Consider the following 8,137-nt stretch of genomic DNA (forward strand, 5'->3'; position numbering starts at 1 on the left):
ATGGCTTCCTGGAGAAATGGTTGGTTCAAGATCTGGGATAGGAAATGCATAAGATGGGCCTAGAATATCTTTCATACCAAAGTTAAGGGAGATATGAGATTGCTAGGCTCATTTCAGAAGGACTCAGGAAGCAAGGTGAAGAAGTTCCCACTGGCCAAAGATGGGGAAATTTGAGAATTAATATGAATAATAACTGAAATGAGTTGAAATGCATCAAATGTATTTACAATCCTAGAGTTCATAATGATATAGTGTTTGCCTTTGTATAATGCTGGGAACTAATTTACTATTTTAAAAAGTGATGGATACAGAAATCAAGGTATAGTCTGCTTTGCCTATAATAACTGTACCTCAAGGTAATCGTATATTTGATTAGGGAAAATTCCTCTTTATGGAAATATTTCAGCCAATAAATGAAAAAAAAAATGAGAATATCAGCATTTTGTAACCCCAGTAACATAATGGATCCAGGCAATATTTATCATTAAAAAATAGGAAAAGCAGTCAGTATGTGCTTCCTCATGAAAATACATAGGGTGTTTGCCAAAAATTGTACCTAAATCTAATCAAGCAAATTTTTCCCTTAAAGATCTAGATAATAAATATTTTAGGCCTCTGTCACAGCTACTCAACTCTGCTGCTGTAGCACGTAAAAGCCATGGACTGTGTGGAAACAAATGGCTGTCTTTCAATAAAACTATTTACAAAAGCCAGCAGGACTTGACCCATAAGCTCAATTTTGCCAACCTGTGTTCTGGAATACAGCCTTAGTAATTTCATCCTGGATTGATTATTTGCTGGAAGTCCTGCTATAATCCTAAGGGTGAGCAAAATGTCTTGTTCCTATCGTATTCTCAGCAAGTAGCCCTACTTGACAAAGAATATCAAACCGAAACCAAACTAGTTGCCAATGAGTCAGCTTTGACTCATGGTGACCCTGTGTTTGGCAGAGCAGAACTATGCTCCATAGGGTTTTAAATGGCTGATTTTTTTTTTCAGAGTTAGATCATCAGCCCTTTCTTGCCAAGGAGATTCTGGGTGGGTTAGAACCACCATCCTTAAGTTAGTAGTCCAATGCTTAACGATTTGTACCACTCAGGGACCCCTAGACAAAGAATGTGTGGTGAATAAAAACTTGGGAACGAGGAGAAGTGGTGAGGGGAATAAAAGGTAAATAAAGGAGAGGAGAAAGGACAAAGAGAAGCAGAAGGAAATATGTATAACTGATATGGTTTCCTCTTTATGGGAGTATTTCAGCCAATAATTGAAAAAAATAGAATATCAGCATTTTGTAAACCCCAATAAATTAATGGATTCCAGATAATAATTATCATTAAAAAAAAATAGGAGAAGCAGTCAGTATGTGGGTCCTAATGAAAGTACATAGAATGTTTGCCAAAAATTGTACCTAAATCTAATCAAGCAAGTCCTTCTGTAAAGGATCAGATAATAAAAATTAAGATTTCTCTTACATTTGATTTTGTTGTCACCCCCATCCTTTCTATCAGACCTATCAACAACATGACACCAGGGAACCTGTCAGACGCGGCAGAATTCCTCCTCTTGGGGCTCTCGGAGGGTCCAGAACTGCAGCCCCTCCTCTCTGGGCTGTTCCTGTCCCTACACCTGGTCACTGTAGCTGGAAACCTGCTCGTCATCCTGGCCATCGTCTCTGACTCTCACCTCCACACCCCCACGTACTTCTTCCTCTCCAACCTGTCCTTTGTACACATCTGTTTCACCACCACCACGATCCCCAAGGTGCTGGCGAACACCCAGACACAGAGGAAATCCATCAGTTACACAGGCTGCCGCACCCGGATCCGCTTTGTCCTGACTTTTGCTGGACTGGAAAATGGAATTCTAGCAATGATGGCTTATGACAGATTTGTGGCCATCTGCCACCCACTGAAGTGCACGGCCATTATGAGTCCTACACTCTGTGAGCTGCTGGTTCTGTTGTCCTTCCTCTTTGGTGTCCTTGATGCCCGCTGCACACTCTGATGGCGCTGCGGCTGTCCTTCTGCACAGATCTGGAAATACTCCACTTCTTTTGTGAACTAGCTCATGTTCTCGAGCTTGCCTGCTCTGATATCCTCATTAGTAACATCTTGGTCTATGTAGCGACCAGTCTTTTGGGTGTTGTTCCTCTCTCTGGGATAGTTTTTTCTTATACTCGAATTATCTCCTCTGTCCTGAAAATGCCATCAGCTTGTGGAAAGTATAAGGCTTTCTCCATATGTGGGTCACACATAATAGTTTTTTCTTTGTTCTATGGAACAGGTTTTGGGGTGTACCTTAGTTCTGCAGCTACTCACTCCTCTAGGAACAGTGCGGTAGCCTCAGTAATGTACACTGTGGTCACCCCTCTGGGGAACCCCTTTATCTACAGCCTGAGGAACAAGGACATGATAGGGGCTTTGAGGAAACTCATCTCTAGAATATTCTCTTTCCATTGACGTGCCAGGGGCTTTAGCCTTAAGCTGCTGGAACATACCAGAAAGAAATAAATAATGAGAGATTCATAAAGTCTGACCAAGTTCTTTGAAAACAGGAGACCAGAGACTGTAATGGTTAACGGTGAGAACTTTGGAATCCGACCACCTTGGTTTGAATCCCTTGTTCTGTGATAGCTCTGTGATGTTTAAAAATCGATTTCAACCCTCTAAGATCAGTTTTCCTTATTTATAAAACTGGCATAAGTATAGTAGCTCACATCTTTGGCAAAATTTGGGAAGATCTGAGATACTTTATCAGTGAGGATGCTTTTAGTTGTAAGAGGGAAAAGTCTCAACTAAAATAGGGACATACAATAAAAACAAGTATCATCTTTCCTGACAAAGAGTTTACAGGTAGGGTAAGTTTAGGCACAGAACCACCTGGGTGGTTTTTACTCCCTCGTGTGCTGGCTTCCTCCTAAGGTTTTTCCCTTGATGTTCACAAATGGCTGCAACAGTGCCTGGATCATTTCCAGATACAGAAAAATGATCGCCTCTCCTTGGTGTCTTTGTAATGGAGAGATGATATTTCCAATGTGTCATCCAGAAGACTTTCTCTTCATCATCAGCATGAATTGGGACATATGCCATGCATTAGCTTCCTCATCCTGCTGTAACGAATTACAAGTGTAGTGGCTTAAAATAACACGGATGTATTGTCTTATAGTTCTGAAGGTCAGATGTCTGAAATCTTTTTTTTCTGGGCTAAAGCCAAAAGATTGGGATCCTTTGGCTAACATGAATAGTTCTGCAATGAATATTGGTCTCTGCTTGTATTCCTGCTTACAACAATTCTTTTGGGTATTTACCTAGGATTAGGATTGCTGGATCATATGTTTAATTTTTGAGGAGCTGCCGAACTTTTCCACAGTGGCCGTACTACTTTACAGTTCCACCAGCAACGGATGAAAGTTCCAATTTCTCCACATCCTCACCAACAACTGTTATTTCCATTTTGTTTGTTTGTTTTTTAATCTTAGCTATCCCAGTGGGATGAAGTGGTATCTCATTGTGGTTTTGATTTTCATCTCCCTAAAAAAAAAAAAAAGAAAAAAAGAAAAAAAAATTTTTTTAATGGTTAATGTCCCCCAAACTGACAGATATGTGGAGGACATTAACTATTTAGGGAGATGAAAATCAAAACCACAATGAGATACCACCTTAACCCCACTAGGATAGCTATGGTTAAAAAACAAAAAAGAACAGACTAGATGGCACCTAACAACAACGACAACAATGGTTAATGTTGTGAGCATCTTTTCATGAGTTTGTTAGCCATTTGTATATCCTTTTTGGTGAAGTATCTGTTCAAGTTTTTTGCCAGTTTTTTGATTGGGTTGTTTCTCATTTTGTTGAATTCTGTATTGATCCTGAATTCTGTATTTATCATTTTCTTTGATATCCTTTTATTCTGTTGAATCCTATGAAGTTGCCATTATTTGATAATTTTTGCTCTGCAAAACTGGTGTTTTCATGAGATTTAAATACATCTTTTTATCACAAGTTTACGTATCCCTACAGAGTTTATCGGAAACCATTGTTGCGTAGTGGTTAAGAGCTACAGCTACTAACCAAAAGGTCGGCAGTTCGAATCCACCAGGCACTCCTTGAAAACCATATGGGGCAGTTCTACTGTGTCCTACAGGGTCACCATGAGCTGGAGTGAACTCGACAGCAATGGTTTTTTTTGTTTTTTTTACACAGTTTCTTAAATGTCCCTTTTTGAACTTGTTAAACTTTTAGTATTAATGTATGAATTTGTGCCTTGATAGCTTTTCTCCCCAGTGCGCTTTTCAGATTCAATCTTGTTGTTGGATGTATTCTTTTGTTTATTTTCAATGCCATATACTTTTAAATGTCATCCTTTCTGATGTTGATGGAAGTTTTGATAACTAGTGTTCTGCTGTTACTGAGACAGGGAAGAGATCAGGCTGGCTGAATTAAAGAAGGGCTACATTTCAAGGCCCTCTGTGCTTAATCAGCTATAATTAAATAATCTCTGGATGTAAAACTAAGTGCAGAGCACCACATAACTTTTGCTGCTGGCACGGGAAAAGTACTTGTGATTAACAAACTAGGTGCTTAGACAAGATAAGGGGCTACATTTCAAGGCCCTGTGTGGTTGACCAGCTATAAATTACTGCTAATCCTTCTGAGTTGTTTTTCTAAGGCCTCACCAGGTGCACGGCATGCACAGTCAAGATCCACGTGGACTATGAATGACATTCCACATGAGACTAACATGAACAGAGTCCCCTCGCTGGGCTTGAACCAAGGTCCAGAGGCATCATGCATACACAACGTCCCAGAATAAGTCCTTATCGACATCCCAGCAGCCTTTGTGACAGACTCCATCTTGGTTCCAGCAACCTGTGGAAGGAAGTCCATGTTGAATTCTAACTGTGTGAGCATTTGATTTTCATAATCCCTCCCCTTCGCCTAGAAATCTCCACCCATCTAATGAATAAAAACAATGCCTTTTTCCTGCCTAAGAACTTTTATAAGCCCTGTGAAATCCTTTGTTCAGTGAGAGACTGGAGGCTAGTGTAGGTGGAAACACTCTCCCTCTCTCCCTCATGAGCCTTTTGCTCTGTCCCTAATGAACCTTTGTTTGTGTAGAATCTCTGAGCCTCTTCTGGTCATTCTTGGTAAGAAGAAGGTAAGAATCTATGCAGGGCTTAGTCTTGAGCTGGGAAGCCCTACCCTGTAACATTATGAATAAAATTGTTGGAATATTCTCATACGTGTCTCCTGGTAGAAATAGAGTTTCATGCTTGGGTGAAGTTATTGTGTATAGTGGAGTGCCTATTCTCCTACTGGTAGTTAAAAAGAAGTCTTCCTAAGTGATAGAACCAATTTACACTCCTGTTAGAAGGCATAACAGGCACCAAGCAAGTCAGTAGAACACACTACATTAGCCCTCAAAGCTTTGAAAATAATCTTCTGTTCTCTGAGACAATTTACACAATAACCCTGGCCTCTAGACTCTAAGCATTGGCCACACTCTCCAGATTCTGAGTAGAGGCCCCTCGGCCCTGGGCTTCAAGTGCCCTTCCAGGCCCACTGGGACAGCAACTCTGCTCCCTCAGGCTTTAGGCCCACCATTCTCCTCAACCATCTGAGTGGCAACTCCACCCTTAGAAACCCCTGAGGTCTTGGCTATGCCTTTTGAGACTGAGGCAGCTCAGCTTCTTGTGTTCCTTGTCTCCTCAGCTTCTGCTTCATGGTTTCTTGGCCTCTCAGCTCCTCAGGCCTCACACCTGCATCTGCCTTGCTGGAGCAAGTGCTCTAAAGCTCAGTAGCTCCATCAGTAAGTGCCTGGAGGCAACCCACTCTGCCAGTAAGCCTCCTGCACACAGGCACTCAGCTCTCTGGTTCCGTGGGTGGGCTCCAGTGCCACCTCGTGCTGGTCTTCTGCTTCTGCTGCTGCTTCTCTGCTCTTGCTGCTTCTTTGCTGCTGCAGGTTCTCTGCTGTGCTGGTCCTCTGCTGCTGTCGCAATTCTATCCATTCACAGTTTCAAAACCTTTCCCACATCATAGGTGTCTGTTTCAGCCACACCCCACTCAGTACAAAATTCTGTCTTAGTCATCTAGTGCTGCCATAACAGAAATACCACAAGTCGATGGCTTTGACAAAGAGAAATTTGTTTTCTCACAGTCTAGCAGGTGATGAGTCCAAATTCAGGGTGTTGGCTCCAGGGGAAGGCTTTCTCTCTCTGTCAGCTCTGGAGGAAGGGCCCTGTCCTTAATCTTCCCCTGGTGGATTAGCTTCTCAGGTGCAGGGGCCCCATGTCCAAAGGACATGCTCTGCTCCTGGTGCTGCTGTCTTGGTGGTATGAGGTCCCCAACTCTTTACTTACCTCCCTCTCCTTTTATCTTTTGAGAGATAAAAGGTGGTGCAGGTCACACCCAAGGGAAACTTCCTTTATTTTAGACCAGGCATGTGACCTGGGTAAGGGTGGTGTTAAAATCCCACCCTAGTCCTCTTTAACTTAAAATTACAATCACAAAATGGAAGACAACCACAGAATACTGGGAATCCTGGCCTAACAAAGCCCATGGTATACATTCAATATTCTTTGCCAATACCAGAATTTAAAGGTGTTAATTCTCTTTGTCTTCCTTATTCTTTGTTCATGTGAGGCAATTGAAAACACCTTGGCTTGGGTGAGGCACACCTTAGTCCTCAAGATGACATCTTTGTTTTATAACTCTTTAAGGAGATCTCTCACAGCCCATTTGCCCAATGCAATGAGTCTTTTGATTTCTTGACTGCTGCTTCCATGGGTGTTGATTGTGGATCCAAGTAAAATGAAGCCCTTGACAACCTCGATCTTTTCTGTGTTTATGATGTGACTTATTGGTCCAGTTGTGAGGGTTTTTGCTTTCTTTATTTTGAGGTGCAATCCATCCTGAAGGCTGTCTTTGATGTTCATTAGTAAGTGCTCCAAGTCCCCTTCACTTTCAGCAGGCAAGGTTGTGTCATTTGCGTAACGGAAGTTGTTAACGAGTCTTCCTTCCATCCCAGTGCCCAGTTCTTCTTGATAATGCCTGTCTTCTATGATTATTTGCTCAGCATACAGATTGAATAGGTATGGTGAAAGGATACAAGCCTGATGCACACCCTTCCTGACTTTAAAGCATGTAGTGTCCCCTTGTTCTGTTCGAACAACTGCCTCTTGATCCAAGTACGGATTCTTCATGAGCACAATTAAGTGTTCTGGAATTCCCATTCCCTGCAATGTTAACCATAATTTTTTATGACCCACACAGTTGAATGCTTTAGCATAGTCTGTAAAAACACAGGTAAACATCCTTCTGGTATTCACTGCTTTCAGCCAGGATCCATCTGACATCAGCAATGATATCCCTGGTTTCATGTCCTCTTCTGACTCCAGCCTGAATTTCTGGCAGTTCCCTGTTGATAGGCTGCTGAAGGCACTTTTGAATGATCTTCAGCAAAAATTTGCTTGCATGTGGTATTAATGATATTGTTGAATAATTTCCACATTCCTTTGAATCACCTCAAAAGATCTTGTTTATGCAAACCCTACCTACCTCAATCTAAGGGATTTATAGTTTGCGTTTTACATTTTTGCCATTTATCTGCTTGGAGTCTATTTTTGCCACCGATGTGAGCAAGCATCCAAATTCATTTTATGTCCCAGTGACTTTTGTTAATAAACCCATTCATTCATTGTAGTACCAGTTCTACATTAAATAAACTACACATTTATGTGTTGGTCTTTTTCTGCTCAAAATAAGTTTGTTGTTCTAATGAACAAGCGCAAATCCATAGTTGGTTATAACCAAAAAGATACATTGTATCACAGGTTGGCTGTTTATTTGATCATTTGCAATTTTCTCAACAATATTGATGACTAAGAGCAGTAATTTCAACCCATGGATTATAATGTGAAAAAGTGTATATTGAAGTTCTTGTTCTTGGTAGGTGTGGCCAAGTCAGTTCGTATTCATAGCAACCCTGTATACAACAGAATGAAACACTGCCCGGTCCTAAGCCTACTGTTGTGGCCACTGTGTCAGTCCATCTCATTGAGGGCCTTACTCTTTTTCACTGATCCTCTACTTTACCAAGAGTGATGCCATTCTCCAGCTAGAGGTTCCTCCAGATAATA

At 41.4% G+C, this 8,137-nt stretch overlaps 1 pseudogene; it reads left to right on the forward strand.

Moving 5' to 3' along the window:
• The first annotated feature begins 1,062 nt into the window (after positions 1–1,062).
• Positions 1,063–2,459, forward strand: LOC100667473 (olfactory receptor 7G3-like; annotated as a pseudogene).
• Positions 2,460–8,137: the final 5,678 nt, after the last annotated feature.

Source organism: Loxodonta africana, chromosome 3 (assembly GCF_030014295.1).
Source record: "Loxodonta africana isolate mLoxAfr1 chromosome 3, mLoxAfr1.hap2, whole genome shotgun sequence".
Lineage (NCBI taxonomy): Eukaryota > Metazoa > Chordata > Mammalia > Proboscidea > Elephantidae > Loxodonta > Loxodonta africana.